This window comes from Furipterus horrens, unplaced genomic scaffold (assembly GCF_987537825.1).
Source record: "Furipterus horrens unplaced genomic scaffold, mFurHor1.1.pri manual_scaffold_9, whole genome shotgun sequence".
Classification (NCBI taxonomy): domain Eukaryota; kingdom Metazoa; phylum Chordata; class Mammalia; order Chiroptera; family Furipteridae; genus Furipterus; species Furipterus horrens.
The window spans coordinates 64,423,126-64,430,266 of NW_028327179.1; the positions used below are offsets into that span (position 1 = coordinate 64,423,126).

Consider the following 7,141-nt stretch of genomic DNA (forward strand, 5'->3'; position numbering starts at 1 on the left):
ACTGCGTGGTGTTCCCTTTACTCTCTACAAAAGTGGCTGCCGTTTTATTTTTAAATCCGTGACTGTGGCCTGTGATGCAATGGGCATGGTAACCAGTTCTGACAATTCACAGAACCATGTGCACACCCCATATGCTCTTTTCTCACCATTCTATGGTCAAAACCCCTTCCATCTTCCTGGCACCTTGGAAGAACTAAAGCCGTTTGTATAACTAAGACACTATCTACCAGTCATAGATATATGCAAAGGCATCTTGAAATCTGCCCCCTTCCTCCAAACGCAGGCTCTGGGGACTTTTTTTTGGTAGGAGGGCTGCTCTGTTACACTAAGGGCAACTATAATTCATTTTGTAAACACATTCATAAAAATAACAAACTTTTCTGTCTATAGTGAAAACAATAATAATATGGCTCACTATAATCTATAATTTTGTAGATACTTGATTTTTTAATTATAGAAAGTTTTGAATAAAAACTTAAAACTGAAAAACAAAAATTGCTCTCACTGTGCAAATTTGAACTACAGAGGCATGCTAACTTGCTAAAATACTAAACAAGATAAAGCATACCCCTGAAAAGGACTGACAATGTTCAATTGATCAGAATTAGAATCAACTTCTCTGTTAAATGATAAAATAACCAGAGATTTTGGTGGTATAGACTTTATTATAAAGCCACATGCTCTTTTTAAATTAGCTTCTAGCTATTTCTTTAGGACAAAACACCTATGCAACACTACAATTATAAGTCCTCAGGCTTCTCAAGGCAATTTTAGTTTTATTACATTAATAAAATACTAAGTACAATAAGATGTCATTATTGAGGGAAATTAGATGAGAGGAGTTTGGCTCTATTGTTACAGGATGGGGACTTGGCCCAGACAAGGTCTGTCTCAGGCCTTCATGGATAGTGCATGGGTTCTTGACTTCATGTAGAAAAGATTTCACAACACGAGTACAGGTAATTTTGAGAGCATAAGTTTATTAAAGTGGGGACAGGGAAATAAAGGAAGAGTTCAAGGTAAAAGAAGCAACAGGGGAGCACTGAGGTGGGGGTCCTTTGGCTCCCTGAGAAATAGAAGTAAAGTAAAAGAAGAGCTCACTGGGAAGTCAGAGAAAAAAAGAGACCTTGGAGGCAGGTCCAGGGGGTAAGCCAGGGAAGAGCTGCTGCTGCCCACTGCTCCCAGGTGGCACACCTGTGGAGAAAGAAGTAGGGGTAGGAAAAGGTGAGGTTGTGCTCCTGGGAGGGAGAGCACACTGAATTCTTTCTTTTGAGGCTTTTTATCTTTCTTTGGCTGCCTGCTGGTATCAGAGGGGAGGTCCTTGTTTGAATGTAAAGCTCTAAAACAACAGGGGACTCATATCTTGTTTTCTGTTATTTCCCCAGGTCGTAGCTCAGTAAGCAGTCATTAAAATTTTGTTATAAACAGTCAAATCCTTTTTTTCTCCATTAGAGTCTGATCACTTACCTCCTCTATTTCTCCAATGCATAATTATTTCCTCTGATTTCCTGAGCACCTTTTCTACCACAGTATAGATTCATTTTTTTCTCTTCTGATTATAATCTCTTTGACAGCTGGGACTCATTATTATTTGTATTTATGGTACCACTGTTCTCAACACAAAACAGACACTCATATTTTTAAAAAATAGTAGTTACATGTCTTCCTTCAGCAAATAGTGTGTGCTACTGCATTCAAGACACTCATCCAGTGATATCACAGTGACCAGTACTGTAGCTCCTGTTCTTATGGAACTGTAGGTTCTTCCCATTCTGTTTTTTAATCCAAACTTGATAAACCTACAAGCACTTTATAATAGGAGAAGGCAGGGTGGATGAGAGGGACCACCTATACTTTAAGTTTTTTTCATAGTTCAGCCCTTCACATCGTTGAAAATTGTTATGCTTCATTGCCATCTCAGGTCTTCCCACCATGTTGCCACTAAAACAGAAGCAAAGTATCCTGGGTGGAAGAAATGCCATACACAAAAACTTGTGAGAGAAAGCATGGTAAGTATAAAAAACCGAGCAATGTTCAGTGAGACTCAATTTCACTGAGCCAAGAGCAATGAACAGGTGTATGATGAGACTGGAGATCACCATAGCAGAGTTTTGTATTGTATTGGCCAAAAATTCTGTTTAGGCTTTTCTGTAAAATAAAAGATACATTTTTCATTTTCACCAATAGCTCTTCTGATTGGAGAATTTTGAGTATATTGGCTATGTCCTGCTATTGGTTTTGTGAGAAATACTCACAATAAATCACTGGGACACAGGACTTCAGCAGCAAAGCGAGGCGTTTATTCATGAGTCTGCAGATTCAGGCACACCACCAGCCAGGAGAATGTGCATGCAAAGTAGACAAAGAAAAGTGTTTTATACTAATACAATTAGCTCCCCTCCCCCTCTTCCTCTCCCCTGTTTTTCCAGTTCCGGTTAATATGGGTTCACAATCTAACATGATTAACTACTTAACTCAGGATGTGATTAACTAAGGGTAATCTAGTTATAGGTCTATCTTCAACTTATTTGCAAAGTTATCTAGCTACATCTTCCCATTTCTCTGTGTTTGGTGATAACAATCTTCTTCCTTTTGATCCCAGAGATATGTGTGAGGAGCTGCAGAATGTCATTTCCTGGCCCCTTTTCCATGATTCATCTGTTAACATCTCCTACTGGTTTGAGAGTCACTGCCTTGCTTCTTTATCTCTAACAGCTTCTAGTGGGTAGAGGCCAGGGGTGCTGCTAAACAGCATAGAATTAGATGGCCAAAAATGTCAGTAGTATCAAGAAACTTCACAAACCACTTTTGACACATTAGATCAGCCACAGGACCTACTCCATACACTGCACAAATCTTTCTTTACATTTCAGTAATGTTTTTACCCTTCTGAAAATAATAAAGCATAATATGCCAAAAATATTTCATATCTTCTTTCATATTCATTTTAAAATAGCTGCACAAAAATAGACAAATTTTGATGTTTTTTAAAATGCATGCTGATATGACAACTATCACAATACAATCTAACAAAATTGTTTTAAATGAAGTTAAGGACAACTAAGTGCTACCAGAGCCACCTTCCAAGAAAACTAAATGAACTTTTTGGCCAACCCACCATATCACATTAAGCAGGAGATTATCATAACAGCAATGGGAAACTATGAAGAGTTTAGGCAGGGGAATAACAGGTCAGATTTATATAATTCAAAACATCTTTCTGACTGCAGTATTGCTACCATGTAGAATGGGGTATGGCCACTTGTCACCAGGTACAACATACCACAAAGATCTGTGAGGAAGTAAGTTTATTTTTTTTTAATAGGAAACCTGATTTGAGGGTGCTGGACATGTTTCTGCTCCATGCCAACCTCATCTCCAACACACAGTAAACCAGCCACCCCCAAGGAGATTATAGTCCAAGACCAAATTCAGGGGTTCCTCATTCCTTGGGAGTTTAAGATGGCTGCACACTCCATCCTCCAGCTCCCGGCTCTCTCTCTCTCTCAGCACACACTCATGAAGTCAGCATCTCCACTGTTTTCCACAGTTCTCTCTCCATCTAGGTTTCTGGGGTGCGCTGCCAGATCACTCCAGACTGTTATGCAAGGAAACCTCCACCCACAGGGTCCTGGACCCTGAGGTTGCTGCCATCCTCAGGGCTGGTGCTTCTGTGTGCTGCTCTCAGCCTCCATGTAGCACTCAAGGACCCATGTGCTATTCATCACTGGGTCTCAGCATCTCAGCCAGCAAGGCATAAGTCCCAGCCTCCCAGCATGGGACTGCCTCCAGGAGCTGGCTTCTAACTGTGTGAGGCCTAAGTTCACAATGGGCCCAGCCTCTGTCATTCCCTCATGCACTTCCCAACTCGGGACTTGAGGCAAGCCAGAGCTGAGCACATCCCGCCCATGCAGCATAGAACCCAGAGAACACCAAACCAAGAGAATGCTCAACCAAGAGAGTAGCTTCTCTGCACCTTTGCTTTAAAAAGAGCTCTTCCAAAATCCCACATGCCTAGGAAGCCAGTTGGAGTGTCTGACTTTTTAACCAAAGGCTATGTTTTTCTTTTTCCTCTTTTCTGGGCATGGGCAGAAGTTTCCAGTCTTCCTGGGTAGGACGTCTAGCCCCTATAGCTCACACAAGTGCTGTATAGCCTGTGTCAGGAGCTAGTACCCCCAAGGCTGTGGTTTCAGTCCAAGGAGCTCTCTGTCCCTCTTCCTGCTGGCTGCATTGTTTACACTAGCCTCTTGCCTCTGGCAGTTTCTTTTTCAGGAATCCCCTCCCTTTGCAGAAGGCAGTCTGCTTTAATCTGCCACCTCAGCATTCTTCTGCTGTCGGTGCTGGCTCTGGTGAATTGAGGTTCCCCCAGATTGGGGATCCTGGCCTCCCAGAAATCTGGATGGACCTAAACAGTTACAGTATGGGCAGAAAAATCCTGGCAAACCATTTAGAGGCTGTTGTAATTGAGCAAAAACTGATGGTAGCTTGAATTATTGTTCTATAGTTGGGAAGAGGTAGACAAAGTCTGGAAATGCTTAAATTTACAAATTGAAATCATGTTATGGTGAAATATTAGCTAAATGGGGGAGGAAGAGGGAGAGAAGAATGAAAAAGAAAATTAATTCGTTGTGTTCTCCCCATCCTGATGGATGAGAGTAGCATTCACTGAGATGCCTGTAATTGTCATAAATAGAATCTGATTTTGAAGGTAAAAATATGAGTCCAGTTTAGGCATGTAGAATTTGAGGTGCCTTTGAGACATCAAAAGCAAGACATTAGGTAAGCAGTTAGTTGAAGGGGGTCTAGAGCCCTGAGAAGAGCTATATTCACACACAGAGCTGCCCTTCAACACTGGACAGGACCTGATCCTCTTAGAGATTGCCATCCCCCCACCTTGTGAAGTGGACAGCAACTTAATCAGAAACTATACATTACTGGAAATAAGCTGAGACAGACCAAGACAAATGGTGCAGGGGCAGGGGGAACACCCCCAGTTTTCCCAGAAGACTTCTGAAGAGTGCTTCCCAGGGAAACCCTAGGGGCCCCACCCTCCCAATCCCAATAGAAGCTCCCTTAGATGCAGTTGAAGATGATACAGGCAGTGTTGCCAGAAGTTGGACGGCCCACCCCGGGACCTTAAGTTGATAAAAAAAAACCCAGAGGTGGATCCAGAGAGAGAAGTCAGAAGGCGAACTCCAAACAGCTGAGACAAATGTCACCTCACTTTTATCCAGAATATTTTTCCTTTTTTCCCCTTTTATTCCTTTCACATAGCCTCTTAATATTTCTTCTTTTGCTTCAATTGTATTTCAACTAATTCACTACTCTTCACCTTTTATTTTTCCTTTTTATTAAGATTTAGTAATTTTTTGTTATTTCAAATCTCACACTGCAAACTTGTCTTACTCCATTTTGCTTTTCTTCCTGCCCTTTCTTATTTTAGTTGTAAATTTTATTTTCTACCACACTGTGCCTTGTTCCTATTCTTTACTCTTACTTTTCCTCCTCCACCCTCTCAAAAGCATTCTTCCTTCCTTTACTCAGCTCACATTTTTCCCCCTCTTATAATATTATTTCCTTTCCATCTTTATAAATTGTGGCTTGTTGGGTGTGAATATTATGGTTAGTGCTGTTCTCCTTCAACAGTATTCCTATTTGCTCACTACCTTTTGTCCTCCAAATCTCATGTTACTTTCCCTCATCTTACTCCATTTTGCCTATCTCCTGCCCTTGTTCATTTGAGTTAGAAATTTATTTTTATTTTTCCCTTTCTTAACCTGAATTCTATTCCTTACTCTTATTAGTTTTTCTCCTTCTATCCTCTCAAAACCATTTTTCTTTACTGAAGACATCTCATGTTCTCTTTTCTCTTTTGTATAATATTCTTATTCCCTTTCTACCTTTATTAATCTTTGCTCAGGTGGTGTTGCTATTGACCCTGCTGTGGTTTTTCTGATTTTGTTTCCTTTGGTTCACTACCTTTTACATTTTTTTTCAAACCTCACCCAATTATTTTATTCCATTTTGCTATCACTCTTCCCTGTTTTACTTATGTTTTAAATGTTATTCTCTCCCTTTCTTTGCCTCATATCTATTTCCTACTCTTAATATTTATTCTCCCTCTTCCCACTCAAAATTGCTTTACACTCCTTTAGTAATCTCATACTCCCTTATCTTATAATATTCTACTCTCTCCATTTTTATTAATCTTTGCTCAATTACTGTTGACATGATGTGGTATGGAGTATTTCTGCTGGTGTGGGTTTGGTTTTCTGCTAATATTGCTTTGTTAACCAGTACCTGTACAACAGCATACAAAACACGGCAGGGGTTTTGACTCCCAGTCAGTCAGCTGGACTGGAGAAGCCACCAACAAATGAGCTACAAATAAGCAAAGCCCAAATACAAGAGAGCCCACATAAACTGAATAAAGGGCAACCATAGAACATCCAGATCAGGAGATCAAAGAGACTGTAGCACTGAGTCCCACAGGTATCCTAGCAAAGAAGGTCATACCACGAAGACAGGGAGGCAAAGCAGATCAATCTAATACGCAGAAAGAAACAAAAAGAGTTACCTAAAATGGGGAGACAAAGAAACAACCACCATCAGAATGGAAAGGTGGAATCCTTAGAAAGACTGCTAAATGAATTGTGCAAACAAACTATTAAGACATCAAGTTCAAAATAATGGTGATAAGTATGCTCTAGTAGCTCAGTGAGAACTTAAAAAAAGTCCAGGGAAGTTATGAGGAACTTACTGAAAACTACATCAACATTAAAAAGGACACAGAAACTATCAATAAGAACCAGGAGGAAATGAAACACAATATCTGAAATGAAGAACAGAGTCCAAGTAATTAAAAGCAGGCTAGCTGAAGCAGAGGATCAAATCAGTGAGCTGGAGGACAAAGTAGAAAAATATTCCCAGATACAAAAGCAGCAGCAATAACAGCAACAACAACAAAAAAACCCTCAAAAGAACGAAGAGGGGTTAAGGGAGCTGTAGGATAACATGAAATGTAATAATATCTGTATAATAGGGATACCAGAAGAAGAAGAGGAGCAAGGGATATAAAACCTGTTTGAAAAAGTAATGACAGAAAACTTTCTAACTTAATGAGAGAAAAAGTCACAAAAGT

The 7,141-nt window shown here is 40.2% G+C and overlaps 1 long non-coding RNA gene across 1 annotated transcript; it reads right to left on the minus strand.

Moving 5' to 3' along the window:
• Positions 1 to 960: 960 nt before the first annotated feature.
• Positions 961 to 2,482, minus strand: LOC150001857 (uncharacterized). Its single transcript, XR_016512954.1, has 2 exons — positions 2,256 to 2,482; positions 961 to 1,194 (listed from the first exon to the last, which is right to left on the minus strand). It is a non-coding gene; the product is annotated as an uncharacterized LOC150001857 (long non-coding RNA).
• Between the last annotated feature and the right edge of the window lie 4,659 nt (positions 2,483 to 7,141).